The sequence below is a fragment of the Propithecus coquereli genome, unplaced genomic scaffold (genome assembly GCF_000956105.1).
Source record: "Propithecus coquereli isolate 6110/MARCELLA unplaced genomic scaffold, Pcoq_1.0 Scaffold302, whole genome shotgun sequence".
Classification (NCBI taxonomy): Eukaryota; Metazoa; Chordata; class Mammalia; order Primates; family Indriidae; genus Propithecus; species Propithecus coquereli.
This window is the reverse complement of record NW_012148642.1, coordinates 1,776,792-1,796,728: the sequence shown is the minus strand read 5'-3', so window position 1 is coordinate 1,796,728 and position 19,937 is coordinate 1,776,792. Positions and strand designations below refer to the sequence as shown.

General features: G+C 46.2%; 1 pseudogene across 1 annotated transcript; it reads right to left on the bottom strand.

The window, feature by feature from the left end:
- Window positions 1–2,671: 2,671 nt before the first annotated feature.
- On the bottom strand, window positions 2,672–3,321 carry LOC105814709 (annotated as a pseudogene). The gene has a single exon (XR_001137707.1). The product of XR_001137707.1 is annotated as a microsomal glutathione S-transferase 3 pseudogene (transcript).
- Window positions 3,322–19,937: the final 16,616 nt, after the last annotated feature.

The following is a 19,937-nucleotide window of genomic DNA, read 5'->3' as shown; positions in this document are numbered from 1 at the left end:
TAAAAAACTTTTAAACATTTAAAAAGATAGATTTACATTTCAAAATAAAAAAGATAGTACAGATATAGTGAAGTCCTCACTCGATCACTGTTACCAATTGAGGTAGATACGCTTCCAGAATTTTCCCTAAGCATACACATACTAGTGTGAACGTATAAAAGTATACTGTTTCGTTTTGTGTGGGTGCGATTGCAATTGTAACATTAATGTTTTCTGGAACTTGCGGTTTTCACCAAGCAGTATGTCTGGGAGATACTGCCTCATCCGCACAGCACGCATTACGTCCAGCGCCTCTCTGCGGCACGGCAGAAAACCAGACTTCTGTTTTGCTGCTCCTGCCTTTCCTCCTTCATTGGACATTTATAGCACTATCATTTTTTTACATTATAAACAATGCTCCAGGACCATCGTTAGGCACGCGTCCTTGAGCACACCTGCAAGTAATTCTCTGAGGAAAAAGTCTAAGAAGTAAGACTGCTGGGTTAAAGGGTACGTGCATTTAAAATTTCACTGGATTCTGCAGATGACCTTCGACAAGGGCGGTGCCAATCCCTACTTCCCTAGTAGGTGTTTGCGATTGCCCACGCCCCACAGCGCTTAATTATATATACCCCTTTTTAGGTGTGAGCATTTTTTAAAATTGATTTTAATAGATATATGTTTAATTATGTATATGTAGAGATGTATGTATGCATACTCTTTTTAATGAAAAACAGCCATTCCCTAAGCCTTCTCACCACCCGGATCTACTTCCCAGACACAGCCATTGGCAGCTCTTCTGGCTACTTTCTCTGGTATTTCTCTCCATCGTGAATACCGTGCTTCCTCTGCCATTTGCTCATTCATCGTTTCTAGACATTACTCACTGACGTGGGTGCATGACTGTCTGACTCTCCTGCGCGTACACCCCCCCATCGCCTCCCCTCCCCTACCACCCAACATAGCTTTACCACACTTTTTGGAGGAATCAATGGTCGATATTTATGTCGTAACGACCATGCAAGTATTGCTCACGGCTGAGCCAACTGCAGCATTACCTGGCTCCATTCTTGTGCAGCCATCCAGCATTCCTAAAGGTAATGATGGCCTCGCTTTTTATTCACTTTGTTTCCTATTACTTATCATTAGTGTTCTCCAAAATGGTTAGCATCTCTGCCAAAGGCCTTTCGGGGATATTTTCCTTATGCATCAGTTCCATTTCTGCTTTCCTGGAGCCCCCTCAGGAGGCCGCCTCCCTCCTGAGTCTGGGCTGGCTGGGCTCTGGCTAAGGCTTCACTCTCACCCTGGGATTCACCACCCTCCGGTGTTGGATACCCTAAACCTTGTTTGGCAGATCCCGTGTATCTCTCGGTTTGTTTGTTTTTTTTTTTTTTTGGTTTACTCTCTCCTTTTGATAAAGCATATTCTCTGGTAGTGTTCTAATAAAGTTACTTAGGAGTGTACTTGGAACATGTTGTACTTCAGTGAAAAGCTAGGTATTATTTAGAGCACACCCTTCTCAGTTATCTGATTCTGATGATATGGGGCCTTTCATTGCCTTTGAACTATTTTACAACTCTTAAGTTGTAGATAACTGATAGAAATGCAAAATAATTCTTATCTATAGACATGCAATAAACAACCCACAGCTCTCTCCCTGTCCTTCACCAAAAAAGCCAATTTCATATCTATTTGCAAATTTGTTTCACAATTCCTTTATTCCATATAAATTTGTGCTTCTTTGACTTCTATTTTAAACTGGCTATAACATCTACTGGTTTCTTCATTAACAGTGAGTTAAGTAAGATATTAACATATATTCATTTTCTATCTGTATGAGAGTCATTTTATTTTTAAATTGTCCTTTAACAGAAGTATATTTTTGAATCATTACAGTCTGAAAATATCTTTGCTCTACCTTCACATTTGATTGATAGGTTGGCTGGGTATAAAATTATAGTTTAAAAATCTAATGCTATTTCACTCCTGTTTCTTTGAATATGATTCATTTCCTGCTCTCACCCAACCCCGGGTTTTTTTTGGTGTTTGTTTTTTCTTTATCCCTGAGATTCAAAAATGTCATGATAATATGCCCTGGTGAAGGTCTCTTTATTCATTTTGCCAAGCACTTTCATGGAGCTTTGTCTGAAGACACCTGCCCTTCAGATCTAGAAATATTTTATATTATTTCTTTGATGATTTTCTCCTCTTAATTGCCTCTTCTCTCTCTTCCTGGATTTCCTTATTTGAATGTTAAGTGACTATATTGATCTTGTATTTCTCTTATCTTTCGTGCCACCATTCTCATTGTTGTATTAATTTGTTTCCCTGATTATTAATGAAATTGAGTAGGGTTCTATATTGAACTGACCACTTATCTTCTGATTATTTTTCTATTATATAGAATTTTATGTAAAACAACTGAATATAAACAAATAACTTGTCAGTATATCATTACATTTAAAAGGATACCAACTTTGAGCAAGATTTATGTATATTAACTAGATAAAGTTGGTACCCTACTGGTCTTGCTAGTCACAGAATCCCAGCATTTTGTACAAAGACCAGCACACAATAGTAGTTGCTAAATATCTTTGTTGAATGAATCTTCAACTCATAGATTACTACTAAAATTAGTGCTTCCTTCAGGGTTAAACAGTAAGTGATCTTTTAGCTCTTTATTATAGAAATTTTTTTTTTTTTTTTAGGTATGAGGCTGGTGCCAGATAAGTTTTTATTATATTTAGAAAAAAAAAATGTAACTGGAAATAAAGGTAAGTCTTTCAAAATGAATTAGAGTTTTTAAACCCCTACTATTCTTTAATGGCAGCATTTGGACCCACTGCCCAAGCCAGTTTTAACCCAACCAAGATGCTGGAAAGCAGAGCACACAGTTGTGCCCAACAAGCCAACGAGAGCAATGGACCCCAGGGCTCCTCGCCTCCGCTTGCTGGGTTCTCCCGTGTAATAGCCGTGAGCATAAAGAACTCGTCCAACAATCCAGGCCAAGCCCAAGCCAGAAACTATACGCGGGTGGTAAATCCCTCCAACAGCTAGAAAAAATAAGAAGGGGGGATACACTTCCAACGTGTTCTGGTGGGCTCGCTGAATGCAGTTGAAGATGTGTCCGTTTTCAGGGTCTGTGCTGTACATGGTAGGATACTCCACCTTGTACTTCTTGCAGGCCTTGGCAACATTGATGGCTAGGTGGCCTACCATTATAAAGCTGGCAGCACCGGTTAGAATCACGAAGCCATATTCCTTAGAGAGGACAGCCATCTTGGCTCTGGATCACCTTCACGCAGCAGGAGCTGGTGCTGACAGAAGCTGCGCAGCGCAGTGTGGGTCTATTATAGAAAAATTTAATATAATACTTGTTGAACATTTACTATTTGTTCCTATTCTAAACTCTTTAGGTGTGGTAATTGGTTTAATTCTTACAACAGTACTAGGAGATAGGTACTCTCATTTTCTGCATTTCATAGATAAGAAAACTTATCTGAAAGCTTAAGTGGCTGAGCTGAGCTCCAGAGAATACACTTTAACCACTGTGCTAGGTGCCTCTCTCCTTGGCTCAGTGCACAAGCCAATTCTGATCCATTTATAGTCGTTCTTAGGCACACACTGGTGAGAAGAATTCTGGGGCAGCATCTAGGTCCCATGGGGGGTTGGGTGGGGGGAGAAATCTGCCTTGATTGATTAATGATGTCTGCTGCAGGTCCAGGAACGGGGAGTTAAGTTACTTTTTTTTTTTTAACTCTACTGAATCATTCCTTGGAGAATGGAAGTTATCTTTAGGGTTATACACAGCTCTAGTGCTTTCGAAATTAGGGCATGTTGACATCCAGAGACAGTTTAAAGGCTGCTCTGTTTCCTTGGGGCAGCAGGAGCATTCTTTAACTGCCTGTTTATAATTTATCTGAGGGAAGCGCTGGTAATTAGCGTCTGAGCACTCCTCCCATCCCCTCGCTTCTTCCTTTTCCTGTGGTAAAAGCAGAAAGTCAGAAAAATAATCACATTGCGTCACGATACCAGCAGGCCATATAAAGAGCCTGTGATGTTATTTTTCCGATCATTGGTTTCCTCGGCTGCCAGCATTCAGACCATTCCAAACACCCCTCCCCTCGGATCGTCAGAAATGACCATGCAGTTGGTCTCTTTACTAACCTTTCCACATCCCGAACAGTTTTACAACTTGGCTTCAGCTGCAGGGCAGCCCAGCTTTTAAAGGAATTACGTCCTTTTCCCAGAACGTCCATTAAATAGAACTTAACACTGCTTTGAGAGAAAGATATAAAGCGATTTTCTCCAATCTCTGTCCACTTCTCCAAGTGCGCTCTTATCTTACATTCAGAACCAGTCTATTTGTTTGAATGTTCTGTAAGGTGTTCCCTATTCACTTTACCATCCTTTAAAAATGTTTTTTCCCAGCTAAAGTAATACACATGTACTGAGATTTCCTTGGGATGCTATGTCCTGTAACCACCGGGCAGGAAACCAAACAGAGAAAAAAATCATGTGTCATGGACATCAACACGCAGTCACCGACAGAGCCAGATGAGCTCCAGGGCTGTAACAAGCACCTTGCAGACGGTGGGGCTGCTCAGACCATGCCCACGATGGTGTTTTCAGAGCTCTTACTTAGCTATTCCCAAAGCAGCTCCCATCAGGCCGGAAAAAGGTAACCCTCTGGCTGCCTTCTGCACAGGAAGGCAGAAGCCCCTGGTGCTGCGGTTCAGGCAGCCCGCAGAGAACTTTCTGAACCTGGACGCCCCGCCCCAATGGACAGACTCCTCGCTTAGGCTCCCCAGTGCAGAACCTTCCCCAGGAGGGTACACAGCCTGCTGCCCCTGGGAAGGAAGGGCATCTCATCTTCTTGTGGACATTACACCGGCTAGAATGTTGCCTGGCCCATGATCACACGGAATGTTTGCTTGCGAGACACGAAGCTCCAGCTATCTATGACATTCGAGCTTGACTGCAGAAAGTCCCCTTCTGCACATGCCCCACACCTGCCGATGGTGACATCCCCCTGCTGCGGTCTTGGTGCCAAAGCCAACTCATAGCCAAATGTGCCCAACCTGAACTTATCTCTAAAGCCCAATCACTAGATGTTTCTTTTTTGCTGTTTATTTTTATTTTTGTTATTGTGAAATCATATATGTATATAAAACATGTATGTATAGTTTAAAAAATAATAAAGCCAACCCCTGTGTACGCTTAACCCAGCTTATAAAATAGAACATTAGTAAAACCTCAGGCACCTGTATTAGATTCCTAGGCTGCAGAAACAAGATACAGTGTCACAAACTGGGGGCCTTAAAGCAACAGAAATTTATTCTCTCACAGTTTTGGAGGCTAGGAGTCTGAAATCAGGGTGTCAGTGGGGCCATGCTCCCTCCCAAGGCTCTTGGGGAAAATCCTTCCTTGCCTTTCCCTAACTTCTGTGACAGCCGGCAACCCTTGGCGGTCCAGGGCAGTAACTACATCACTCCAACCTCTGCCGCCATCATCACCTGGCCTTCCTCCCGGGGTGTCTATACCTAGGTCTTCCCTCCTGTATCTTATAAAGACGGTCACTGGATGTAGGGCCCACGTTCACCTAGTTAGTATGACCCCACCGTGACTTGATTACATGTGCAAATACTGTTCCCAAATCAAGTCACATTCATTCACAGGTACTGGGGCTTAGGACTTGAACATATCTCTTGGGGGGACACGATTCAACCCACTACAGGTTCCCATACATGTTCTTCCTCCGTCACATCCTCCTCCCTTCCCCCAAAAGGTAACCACTTGGCTGACTTTTATGTTAATCATTTTGTTACTTTTAAAATAGTTTTTTAACTGCCTAACTGGATATATCTAACCAAATATTGTTGAGTTTTGACAAGCTGGGTCTGAAGCGCAAGGCTAGCTGAGTAAGGAAAGAGCCTCGTTGCCACTTGGAGAGGAAGGCTCCCAGGATGACATGTTCCAAACGGAGTCTCCAGGTCACAGAATGGCTTCGGCTTCCCTGAGGAAGACAGTGGATAATGCAGGGCCCACCCGGACCAGGGCTCCTGTGCAGACAAGACATTGAGCCCCTGGCAGGAAGACGGTGGGGTAAGCCGGCTGCATTTGTCCACAGGTTTGGTCAGCAGCCTCCAACATGGCCCCAAAGCTCCCCGTCCTCGCTCCACCCCCCGGGTCCTGGCTGCTGCCCCTTCCTGTACCTCTTGAGGATTCAGTGGTGTCGATGACATTGGTTCTTTGCTTTTCCCAGTGGCCACTTGTGACTCAGTTTCCCAGGTCTGCCCCTTCACCCTCCTCGTGGGATTTCATTAGGAATAAATTAGATGCACGTGTTCAACTCACCATCTTCGCCTGGAACCCTTTCTCTTGGTTGTACTTTTCCACTGAGCTGTGTTGTAAGATTCCTTTATGCACTCATTTGCCAAATATTTCCTGAGCTCCTGATGTCTGCAAGGCTGGGATGTCAGGAGGAAGGAGACTCAGCCTTGGACAGCTCACACCCTAGCAGGGACACAGGCAAGGAAACAGGCCAGGAGCTCCCTGATGTGTGTCAGGAAGGCTGCGCCCGAGAGATGAGCAGGAGTGAGCAGAGATGGGGAGCCGGGATGGGGGTCCAGGATGGGGAGCCACTGGGACAGGGGCTCCGGGGCAAAGGCCCGGGAAGGATAAAGCCTTAAGGCGACCGAGGGGCCATCACCTATTAGAGGTGATGGAAGCCTTGGCTGGGGGAGAGTGCCCGAGAAGAGTGTGGAAGGGAAGGCTATGCTGGCCAAGCATGGAGGAGGGCGAGGCAGCACCTGGGGGCTGACACAGGCAGGAGACCCCAAGGAGACAGAGAGGCATTAGCTGGAGACGCAGGAGGACGGCGTATGCACTGATGGCCACCATGAAGCTCTCAAAAAGTCCAGGCTTTCCAAAGGAACACAGAAACCAACGTTGCATGATTCCAACTAGAGTCATCAAATTCGTAGAAACGGAAAGTGAAAGGGGGGCCCCAAGCAGCTGGGGGAGGGGAAATGGGGAGTTGTTTAATGGGCACAGAGTTCCAGTTTTGCAAGGTGAAAGAGTTCTGGAAATTGGGTGGACGACAATGGGAATGAACTTAACACTACTGAACTGTACTCTTGGACATGGTTAAGTTGGTAAAGTTTATGTTGTACATTTTTTACCACAATAAAAAATAATTTGGAAAAAAAGGTAACACAGAAACCAGAACCTGTTTCTAACCTTCCAATGTTCCTTGATCCTTTACTGTTTTGTGATCAGGCTGGCTCAGTGGCCCCGTGTCCCCAGATGAGGGACAGAGCTAGTGTCCTGCTCATCACCACTGCAGCAGGAGCACTTTCGCCTCCCCCATGTATGCACGAGCACCGGCAAGCTCCCCCTGCCTGGACATGGGCAGCCTAAGCGCAAACCCCGCTTGCCGTGCAGATGCGGCTCCGAGCCAGGCCTCTTGGCATCCTGCTCCAACTGCATTGCCGCCTTCCCACCAGCGCCTCTTATAAAGAAATTCTGGCACCTTCCCCGCTAGTCAACCAAAACACACAGTTGTGTGGCCGCCACGGAAGCTTGCCAATCACTAAGGGCATCTGCTTTGTCTCCAAAGATGCCAATGTTAATTTTGGGTCCCATGGTGCAGCCTCCAGAAATTCAAATGGACTCTTGCTACATTTTGTCACAAGATGGACTTCATGCTCTGCCTCATGGACTCTCTGAGGAGGCCCAGGTGGATGTGGGGGCTCAAAGTGTGGTCTGGCTGCCCGACAGGAAAGGTCTGGAGTTTTGTCCAAGAGTCACAGACTCTAACACAGTAAAACCATCAGAGCCGGCACTTGGCACCTTCTGTGTGCACGCGCCCGTCTAAGCTGTCCGTGTACACGAACTCAATGAATTCTCCCAGCAAACCTGTGAGATCAGAGCTATGATCTTACAGATCTTACAGATGCAGGAACAAAGGCACAGCAAAGAGTCCTCTCTTGGCCCCATCCTCTGCGAGAATGAAGACCGTTGTCAGCGATCAGAGAAAACGTCGACATCGCTCAGAAGGGTCGCACAGGTATCATGAAGGACCCCAGAGGAAACTTGTGGAGGGACTTCAGTCACATCGAAGTCAAGCTCAGTCTCCTTGGAAAGATAAAGAAGAGGCTCCAGGCTGACAAGTGGTGGGACATAGGAAGGAACTGGCTGCGGTTCACAGCCTGTGGTCAGGTACAGAGCACCGCCGAGGGTGTTCCCCTGGGCTCTGCTACAGAGTGAGGTCTGTGCGCTCCCTGCCCCACCGCCGTCACTACTCAGCATGTGTCTTGTTGAAATCTGAAGTTTCTCGGATAAGAAATACACCAGCAGGTCTGGAGGAGACCAGGTATTGCTTACTCAGCATCTCAAGCCCAGACAGATGAGTTAATTCTTGAAGGAAAGGACCCTGGACATTGTTATCCAATTCAGGTTGCTACTTTGATTCCATAAGCCATGGCAGGTGAAAACAAGGACAGCAGGACACTTTTGGGTGGTATGTGAGTCTCTGAAAAGGGACCAGGTCAGCAGGCTGACGAAGAACATCTCAGAGTTGCCCAGCTACAGAAACAAGATGGCAGGTGATTCTTAAGACCTATTTGTAATATTTTAAAGATGCAATAAAAGCCCTCTATTAAAGAAAAAAAAGCACAGGGAGGTTAAACTACTTGTCCAAGGCAGCACAGCGAATGTGTGGCAGAGCCAGGTCTAAACTCAGGAAGTCAGGCTCCCCAATTGGCTCCCTTGCTACCATGCAACCATACCCCAGCAGCCGGTCTTCGGGTGGCAAATCAGACAGGTGGCCAGGGAGCCAGAAGAGTCCCGAGCCCCGCTGGGGTCAGGCATGGTTCCAAACAACCCCACCGCGTGAAGCAGGGCTGAGCAGCCAGCGTGTGGGTCGTGGGCTGGAGTTCAGTAGCAGCAAACACAGCAACGTGGGTGACCTGGTTGGCACCTGGCTTCTGGGTCGAGGAGGGTGACTTAATGACAATGTCTCGTGGGGTGGTGAAGATCGGAGAGCAAAGGGCGAGTCTGCAGGGGCGGGCACCGACGGGTTTAGGATGGGGAGAGAAACGGAGAGCCAGTTCCAGGTGCCGCCCTTACCCAGCCTGGCAGCCTCTGCTTCCTGCTGGTTGGAACACATGCTCTCGGAGAGCTCCTTCCAGAACCCAGCTGGCATGCTGAGAAGCCCAGGCCACCTGGAGAGGCTACAAGCAGGGGTCCCAGCTGGGCCCCCAGTGGACACCTGCAACATCCGCAGCCAAGAGAGTGAGCCACCTCAGAAGTGCAGCCCGCAGAGTCTTCAGATGACTCAAGGCCTGGCCCGCGTCTGGCTGTGCCCACATGCAAGGCCCCCAGCCAGAACCCAGTCAATCAAAGATCCAGGGGAGCTAATACTGCATTTGTCGTTTTAGGCCATTAAGTTTCAGGGTGATTTGTTTCACAGCAGTAGTTAACTGGTTAATTAATTTTTCACAACACCATCATCGCCTGACATTATGTCATAGCTATTTGTTTCTTGTCTCTCTCCCTCTTGGTTTTGCTCGCTGCCAGCTCTCTCACTGACAGCAGTACCAGGCACGTAGTAGGCCCTCAATAAATATCCTCTGGCCGGGCACGGTGGCTCACACCTGTAATCCTAACACTCTGGGAGACTGAGGCAGGCAGATCATTTGGGCTCAGGAATTTGAGACCCGCCTGAGCAAGAGCGAGACCCCGTCTCTACTAAAATTGGAAAGAAATTAATCGGACAACTAAAAATATATAGAAAAAATTAGCCGGGCATGGTGGCGCATGCCTGTAGTCCCAGCTACTCTGGAGGCTGAGGCGGATTGCTTGAGCCCAGGAGTTTGAGGTTGCTGTGAGCTAGGCTGATGCCACAGCACTCTAGCCCAGGCAACAGAGTGAGACTCTGTCATTCATTCATTCATAAATAGACAGATAAATAAATATCCTCTGAATGGATGACTGAATCCAAAGGCATTGGCCCAAAACCGTCAAATCAATAGTCAATGTGGTTCCATTCCTTCTCAACAGGCCTAACGCTGGTTTGTTTCTGAGCATGGGCTAGGGTCAGATTTGGTTGTGTTTATCCATTAACAGCCATTTTGTGGGCTTCTGCTATGTGCTCGGCCCTAGAGATCAATCAGCGAACAAAAGCAAAAATCCCTGTCCTCGTTCCAGAGGCAAGGAGACAGGCAGCACACAAAACACGCCAGTGAACGGTACGGCACAGTAGAAAGGGAAAGTTGCGGAGAAGAGAAATAAAGTGGAGAAGAGGCATAGAGCGTTCCGGGGGTGACCAAAGGCGGCAGTGGAGGACTTTGCTGAGGCTGCCGCGACAGAGTACCGGACGGGGGCTGAAGACAGCGGAGATTATTCTCCCACAGTTCTGGGGGCCGCAGCCTGCGATCGGGGCGTCGGCAGGGCTGGTGCCTTCTCTGGGAGAATCTGCAGGCCTCCCCCCAGCTCTGCAAGAGCGGCTGCGGGCCGTCTCCGGCGTCCCCCCGCGGGTGGACTCATCGCCCAGTCTCTGCCTCCCTCTTCTCATGGTGTCCCCTGTGTGCGTGGCCGTCTCTGTGTCCACATTTCCCTTTTATGAAGACGCCAGTAATATTGGACTCGGGCCACCCTACTCCAGTGTGATGGCGTCTTCATTAGGTCCTATTTCCAAATAAGGCCACGTTCATCAGTACTAGGGGTGAGGGCTTCAACATCTTTTGGGGGGACACAATTCAACCCATGACCCCAGGGAAGACCTCACCGGAAGGCGGCTGTGCGGCAAAGACTTGGAGGTGCTGATGAGCCGTGAGCCTCGTGGACGCAGGAGCGAGTGTCCGAGCTGGGGGACGGCAAACGCCAAAGGCCTGAGGTGGAGCTGGGTGGAAGGCGGGGCGGGGGCGGGAGATGAAGTTAGACAGGTAACAGGGACGAGATCAGGAAGGGCCTTGAAGGACTCAACAGGAATTTTCAGGCTGTGAAATAAGAACTCCTTAAAATCCGCCAGATCTTCTGTGCCTGGAAGAGCTTTTCTTGTTGTTTTTCTGCCCACTGTGTACCTGGCCCCAAGCTGTGCATGGCAGGTGCCCAGGGAACACTAGGTGAGTGAAGAAGCGTCCCAGCGTCCCAGCGTCACAGGGCAGGTCAGGATCAGCCTCCTCCCTGCTCCTGAGACTCCTCCCCAGCTGCCGCACCCTTCAGCCTGTCCTCTCTCTCCCTCTGCTTGCTCCCCAGTCTGCAAGGCCCCTTGCTAAACCAGCTCCTCTCTGGATGCCATGTAAACAGCCTCCCTTCAGGCCAAGCACAGTGGCTTACATCTGTAATCCCAGCATTTTGGGGGGCCGAGGTGGGAGGATCACTTGAGGCCAGGAGTTCGAGACCAGCCTGGGCAACACGGTGAGATCCCATCTCCACAAAATATTTAAAAACAGGCCTGGCATGGTGGCTCATGCCTGTAATCCTAGGACTTTGGGAGGCTGAGGTGGGAGGATGGCTTGAGGCCAGGAGTTTGAGACCAGCCTGAGCAAGAGTGAGACCCAGTCTCTACTAAAAATACAAAAATCAGCCGGGCGTCGTGGCGCACACCTGCAGTCCCAGCTACTCAGGAGGCTGAGGCAAGAGGATCGCTGAAGTCCAGGAGTTTGAGGTTTCAGTGAACTATGATCACACCACTGCACTCCAGCCTGGGCGACAGAGCAGACCCTCTTCCTGAGGAAAAAAATAAGTCTCCCTTCAACTTAATTTTGCTGTGGTGCACTGCTCAGCCCCGTATTGTTTATAACCCGAAACTCGGCCAACTCCAAAACCTGCCTGCAGCCCATTCCATGTGTGCAGAGTGGACCAAAGGACCCCCACTCAGTCTAACCCTTGTTCTTGGAATCTGAGGTGCTGTTTCTGTAGCTGACTCTGGGCCTGGCCTGTAAGAACCTACTCTCATAATAATAGGAACTGTTTATGATATACTGACATCATAAAGGAAGAAGGATGTAAAACTGTCCATTCAATATGTTCCCAATTTCCTAAAAAATGACATGGGCCTAGAAACACCAGGGAGGAAATACACCAAAACGTTAACAGTTTTCTCTCTGGTGGCGGTGGTATTTTTGTAAATATACTTTAAGCTTTCTATTTTTTTACACTGTTGCAATAAAAAGTCATTTTCAAAATGTATTTATGAACGATTATGCTTAGCTTGAGTGCAATGAAACAGTAGAAATCCCTTTAGGTGATAACCCAGGTGGGTCCAAGGCTTGACATTTGAAAACTTAGGTTTTATCCACATCGCAAAAGGACTTCTCTGCATTGCTTTCTGAAATTTCATTCAAGGTCATCAATTTGGGCCCCCAGTGACTGCATAAATCAAGACCTCCTCTAGCAAAATTGCTTTGGCTCATGGCACTCTCCCCACCCCACCCCTACTCAGCCGGACTTAAGTTATAGCCTTTTAGGATGGGAGCCAGGCCTAGCACCCATTCCAAAAGAAGTCTGTGTGTCTGTGTGTGTGTGTGTGTGTGTGTGTGTGTGTGTGTGTGTGTGTGTATGTCTATACACACAGAACACACACACCCTATTGGTTCTGCCTCTCTGGAGACCCCTGACTAGGACAGGCTCCTAGAAGAACACTCCCTGTCGGGGGCTGTTCAGGCAGAGCTGGGCCACGTGTCAGGGCCATCACAGAAAGTGCCTTCTGAGGGACTGAGGGACAGTGCAGTGTGATGGCCAACAGTGGGCTGGGACCAGACCACCCAGGCTGGAATCCCAGCTTGGCCACTTACCAGCCGGGTGACCTTGGCAAATTATTTAACCTCCTATGGTGGGTAGCATAATGGTCCCCCGAAGAGTTCCATGTTCGAATTCCTGAAACCTGGGAATATGTTACTTTACCCAGTAAATGGATTAAGTTTGCAGATAGAACTATTCTGGATTAGCCAAAACTTCACTAGCAGGAAACTAACAGGGAAATGAGAATGACATTGGCAATTTATTTTATAAACAAGTGATGGCCAAGGGGGAAAAGGATGCTAAGGTGGGGCAGGGCACCCCATCCCCACTTCCAGAAGCTCTACTGGGACGAGTAGGAAAATGGATAAAATCTGGAGCAGTCTCGTGGGCCACTCCCGCTCCTGATCCCGCTGATGCAGGTGCGTGGGGAGGGCATCTGCAGCTGGGCCCAGAGTCGGGGCGGGGGGGCCTGCAGGCCAGAACCGCCCAGCCTTGCCCTCCTCCGGAACTGCGTGCTGAATGCGGGGAGCAGCTGAAGCCCACAGACACCCCCGTTTGTGTGTTGCCCTGGTTAGGTACAGCGACCCAGTTATCCACATTTCACAGGGCCGCGAGACGGGGAGCAGCAGCTGCAATGTCTCACTTGCCACTAACGCCCAGTGCCTGAGACGGTGCCTGGCGGAGAATCAGACACAGATGCTGAAGTAGTGGGCAAGGCAGGGTGACAAGCAGGATATTCGCATAGTCCCAAAGAATCTCCCAACAAGGTACTTATTGAGTCTAAAGGGGGAGAGTGATGACTTCCCAGGGAAGAAATCTGAAAGACGTCACCTTGTCCAAGGGACCAAAGTCAGCAAAGTCCAGGGAGAAGACACATCCAGGCCAGGCACCTCTTGATGGGACGCACTGAGAAGGGAACAGCACTACTGCCGCGGTATTTCTGCCAAAAAGGTATAACCTGAATTTAATCATAATGAAACATCAAAAAGTTAAGTAGAGGGACATTCCACAAATTAACTGGCCAGTACCCTTTAAAAGTGCCAAGCTCAGGAGATAGAGAGGCTGAGGGGCTGTTCCAGATCGGAAGAGACTAAACGGACATGATCACTAAATGCAGTGGGGGTTCCTGGATGGACTCTCGAACCCCAAAAGACATCAGTGGGGCAATAGGCAAAATTCTACTAAGGTTGGCAGATTGGTTAATGGTATTATATCAATATTACCTTCCTGGTTTCGAGACGTATACTACGATTCCAGATTATGTAGAACATTTGGGGATGCTGGGTGAAGAACACATGGGAAGATTATACTTACAGGGATCATTTCTATAGTCTGTTACTAGAGAAGTTTCTCTGTGTACAACATCAAAAAAAAAAAAAAAAAGAAGAAGAAGAAGAAGAAAAGAAAAAGAAACAAAAAAGAAACCAAGAATATATGAGACTTCTGTGTACTATTAAGGCAAGTTTTTCTTATGTCTGAAAATGAAAATTTAAAATCTTAAAAATAAATAATAAAATAGCACCTGGCACATATGTGATAGGTACTCAATAAATGAATAAACGGTAGCACTTGGCTCCAGCCAAACTCTTCCCTTTTCTGCCTTCAGGCACCCAGCACTCTACCTGGTCCCAGGTATGAGAATGTGATTAGAGAAATTGGCTGATAAGCATGAACAGAACACCTGGATGGCGCAGCTGAAGATAGTTGTGAGAAACAGAAAAAGACATAACTGCACGGCAACCCTGGAAATACACTTCAGCAAAAATAAACGAACGAATGAACGAAATAGAGCTTCATTAAAGATATTTTAAAAAATGTGAAATGTAAAACAACCCGAATAAGAGAGTCAGATTCTCTGCAAGTGTTTTGCCTTTTAGAACAATGTAATATTAATAAAATAAAAACTAAAAAATGAGATAATAAAATAACAGAATGAGATAAAAAAGGAAGTTGCAGAGCTCAGAAAATAAATGAAAAACCAAAACACTGTGATTATAGATCAAATAAATAAATTAGAAAAGAAAATAATAAGACAATCATGGCTAAAAATCAAACTCACATCATGGAGAAGAGACTTCAGATAGTGGCTGTAGAGGGAAAAGAGAGATGGAGGCGATTAGAAAGAATGTGACAGATATAAAAGGCAAAGATGTTCTAACGTAGGATAATTGGTGTTCATCACGTACACATCTGAACAAAAGGAGCTGAAAATTATTCAGAGATGTAGAAAAATTTCTCTGACTTGAATGAAAAATTCAATCTAAAAATTGAAAAGATGCAGTATATGCCAGGAAAAATTGTTTTAGTATAATTGACGCTGATGTGTCCTGTTTAAGATTTTGAGACTCATGGCCAGGTACGGTGGCTCATGCCTGTAATCCCAGCTCTCTGGGAGGCCAAGGCTGGAGGATCACTTGAGCTCAGGAGTTCGAGAGCAGCCTGAGCAAGAGCAAGACCCTGTCTCTACTAAAAATAGAAAAAATTAGCCAGGTGTGGTGGTGCCTGCCTATAGTCTCAGCTACTTGGGAGGCTGAGGCAGGAGGACCACTTGAGCCCAGGAATTTGAGGTTGCTGTGAGCTAGGCTGATGCCATGGCACTCTAGCTCGGGCAACAGAGTGCGACTCTGTCTCAAGAAAAAGAAAGAATTGTTCAGATGTACTATGAGGGAAAAATAAAAACAGGTCACTTTTAAAGGAAGGGGAAGAAATCGAACTGATTTCAGACTTCTCTCACAGCAATTGAGTTTATCTAAAAATGTCTGAGGGGACAAAGTATGACCTAAGAATATTATAGCCAGTCAAACCGACATATAAACAATAGGCAGACACTCTCAAACATGAAATAATTCAGAGACTATGGTCACCCCAAACCCTTCTTTAAAAAAAAATAAAAGCATTGGTGATGAAATCTAGCCAAATGACAAATCAAAATAAAGAACTCTGGAACAGAGAAAGCACATAGAGGAATAGATAGTGGGTACTAAATCCACTTAAATAGACAATAGGACTAAAGGAAAATTAATATAAGTAAAAATTGGGAGGGGGGAAGGGGGAGGGTAGGCGATGGAACAGAGTTAATCACTTGGTCCCTTATAGCTCAGAATAAATCAATTCTGTCTAAAATTGAAATGTGATTTCAAAAACTATAATAAATTCAACCTCTCATGGTTTTCATTATCTTTTTCATTCTTTCTTTTTTTCCTTTTTTATTTTTCTAGCCTTAAAAAACTATTTCAGGTATAGTCTCTTCTATAGCATCTCTTGTGGTGAAGAAACATTTATTTTAAGTTCAGCAATTTCTTCAGTTTCACATTCTTCTGTTAAATACAAATAAAATTGAATGGACTTTGGATTTAAATCAGTATATGTGGTAGATGCATTCGTTTTCCCAGTTCTTCAATCCTCCCTGCATCCATGCCTGTTACCTTACAACTATATAGTTCTTCTCACTAGAGGCAGAATATTTTCCCCCACCCCACTGACGTCTGGCTTGGCCATGCACACTGGTCGGGGTCCAATCCGAGAAGCATACCCAGTATGACTGGCAAGGGTTGGTAATTTTTTTCAAGTGCCAGATAATAAATATTTTAGGCTTTGGGGTTATATAGTATGGTCATGCCTACTCCCCTCAGCCATTAAGCAGCCATGGATAATACGTAAATGAGTAGGTGTGGCTGTGTTCCAACAAAACTTTATTTACACAAATAGGTAGCAGGCTGGCTTTGACCCATGGCAAACTCATGAGCTAAGGTTTGCCAGCTCCTGAGTTAATACATAAGATATTTATATGTGGAGTTAGACCTTACATTTGGGAAGTGAAGGTCCAGGAGGGAGGCTGGAAGAGTATAGACACGTCACCAACTAGTCAAACTGAAACCCAAGCACATCCAGCCACCAACATGTGATGGCAAAGGGGAGTTTCTTGGGGTTGTCCACGGGAAGCCAAGCGTCTAGCAGCTGCTGCCTCTGCGAGTCTGCCGCCCGGTGACCGGGGCGGGGGGCCCGAGGCCAGTGTCGGTCAGCAGGGTCAGCACCATCCAGCCACACTTCTGGTGTCTGTCATTGCCTCCCACTTTTTTGTTTTGGTTTGTTTTTTTGCAGACTCCTTAGAGCTGGACACTAAGGCAATATCTTCTCTTCCCCCAGAGAAGTATTGTCTACACCTGTGGTCCCTAGTCCTTTACCTAGTTAACTTTTTAAAAAAGGCAGGGGGCTGATGGGCTGAGGGTCACTTACAGTTGCCAATTTGTTATTTAATATATAAAGGAGCTTTTTGTTTTTAAATCTCAAATATAATGTTACTATCACCAACATTTCATTAAAATGCCATCAAAGGGAAGGACATCTTACCACCAAAAAAGTAAGAGGGACAGAATCTCAGAATAAAATGTTCTCACAAAAAAACCCATAATTCTCAACTTATTCTGACATGTCAAAAAAATTTTTTAAATAACAGAATAGCCTTTAAAAAAATGTCAAGCACAAGGAAATCACAACATAAAATGTTACCTTAAGACATTACATTGCAGTTTCATTTTTAAATTGTGAACACTGCGTACAAGTAAAAAAAGTGCAGCTGATGTGTGTATATACAGTTCAAAGAGTGATAATAAAATGCATAGCCACGTAGCCTCCACTTAGCATAAAATGTGGAACTTTACTGGTACCTTGGAAGGCCTTAGTGTCCCTCTCCCTACCCTCCTCTCCTGCTCTAGCCTGTGTATGTATTAATCATTTCCTGTCTTCTGTTTACATTTTACTACCTATGTCTCCATCCAGGAACAAGGAATTGATTAGTTTGGCCTGTTTTTACTATTTTTGTTTTTTAGAGACAGGGTCTCGCTCTGTGGCTCAGGCTGGAGTGCAGTGGCCCGATCATAGCTCACTGTAACCTTGAACTCCTGGGCTCAAGCGATCCTCCCACCTCAGCCTCCTGAGCAGCTGGGACTACAGGTGTGCCACACCACGCCCAGCCGATTTTATGTGTGCATAGACAGGGGGTCTTGCTATGTTGTCCAGGCTGAAAACAATGGTTTTCTTGATACAAGTTTGGTGTTTGGGGATTGTCTTAGTCCGTTTGGGCTGCTCTGACAAAAATACTACAGCCTGGGTGGCTTAAACGACAAATATTTATTTCTCTTGGACTTCTCTGGAGACCAGGAAGTCCAAGATCAAGGTGCTGGCAGATTGGGTGTCTGGTGAGGGCCGTCTTCCTGGGTCACAGATTGCCATCTTCTCACTGAGTCCTCACGTGGTGGAAGGGAAGGAGTGGGGAAGCACAGTGGGGGCTAGGATCTCAACCTATGAACTTGGGGGGACATGAACATTGAGACATCACAGGGATCTATGTCTTACAGAGTCCTACAAAGAGGCACGTCCACTCGTGCCGCGTCATCGCTGAAAACCCGGTTTCACCCACGCCGTGGATGCAGAGGGAAGCGAGGCTCCTAATGCACTCGTCGTGCTCTTTGGGCTAATAGCCTTCAGGTCTCCAGTGGTGGCTGAGGGGCAGGCAGGCAAGGGGCCCTAATGTGGCTGCAAGGACTGGTCACCAGCTGGGCACTTCACTGCAGTGGCCCTAATTGGGCTCTGATCACGACCCAGCAGTCAGAAAATCATCCTCGAAGATGCTCTGAGCCGGTGAACTTCACAGACCCACAGGAGAGCATGGGCTGGCCTTGGAACCCACCGCTCTGCCACTTAATAACCTAGTAGGTTAACATCCCTGCATGCAGTGTCCCTAGCTACAAGTCAGGATAGGCCCAGGGTATTTTCACCAGACCCCTGGATCTCTCTCTAAAATAGATCCTGAAGATACCAGTCTCTAGGTCTTTCTAGAAATTTAGAATCTCATGCCCTGCCCAAGAACAAACGAATCAGAATTTTGCATTTTAATAAGATCCCGGGTAGCTTGTACATGTGTCCAAAGCTGGGAAGCCCTGGCTTACATCCTTCATTGTGTGTGTATGTGTGTGGTTTTTATTTTATTACTATTTTTTAGAGATGGGGTCTCACTATGTTGCCCAGACTGGTCTCAAACTCCCAGCCTCGGGTAATCCTCCTGCCTTGGCCTCCCAAAGTGTTGGAATTACAGGTGCAAGCCACAGTGCCTGGCCTCTGCATGTGAGATTTTTAAATAAATATTTTGACTGAAGTATAACACACATACAGAAAAATGCTACATCATGAGACTATCATTTGATGAATTATCACAAAGTAAACCCACAGGGGTACCCAGCACCCAGATTAAGAAATAGGATACGGTTACCAGCACCCTAGAAGCTCCCTTTCCCACATACTAAACCCACTGCTCACCAAAGGTAACCAATATTCCCACTTCTAACGTATAATTTGGTCCATATTAGTTCTTTGTATAACGGAATCATATTGCATGTATTCTTTTGTGTCTGGCTTCTTCTGTTCAATACCTTCCATAGTGTACTTACACGTTGTGTGCTGATTCTTCTCCAGTTTCCTACGTCTTCTGTCTCCAGAAAACTGTAACATTAAAGAAAGTCCATTTAGTCAAATAAATATTTAGTGAGCACCTAGACTGTGCCAGGCCTGTTGACAAATTGAGAGCTCTGATTGAGGGAGGCATCTTGTCTGAGTGGTTTTCGGGGATGTGGGAGATTCACGTTGGTATGTGAACGCAGTCTTTGAAAGGAATTTTTTACCTGCCCCAAAAACACCGACACTGCAGTTTAGCACACAGCTCCCAAGGAGAGCAGGCTGCCCACTCACGTCTTTTGAACATATCATAAAAGCAAGGTCCGAGAAGTTTCTCTCTCAATTATTTCTACTTTTCTTCCAATGTTATTTGGTTAAATATTGGGATTCTCCCAGCTAAAAGTTATAATTCTTTCAAAAAGCCCTTGACACTTGTTCTTCTCAGGGCTTCAAGAGATAAATTATGTGCTGATACTTTGCCCGCAGATGATCGTGGTGCTCAAATCCTCCTGTTTCATGAGCTCAGGCAGCGTTGCCACGAGATCAGTGGTCAGTCACCGTCGTGCTGGGCCTTGATTTTCTCTCCGTTAAGAAGGAAGTGTACTACATCAGAGGTGTTAACCTGGAATCCTTTAATCCCTGGAAATGATATGGACGATAATGTGTGTTTTTGAGGGGAAGGAGTCCAGAGTACACCCCCCCGAAAATTAACCACCATCGTGTTTGATGACCTGCAGGAACATTTCTAACACGAACAT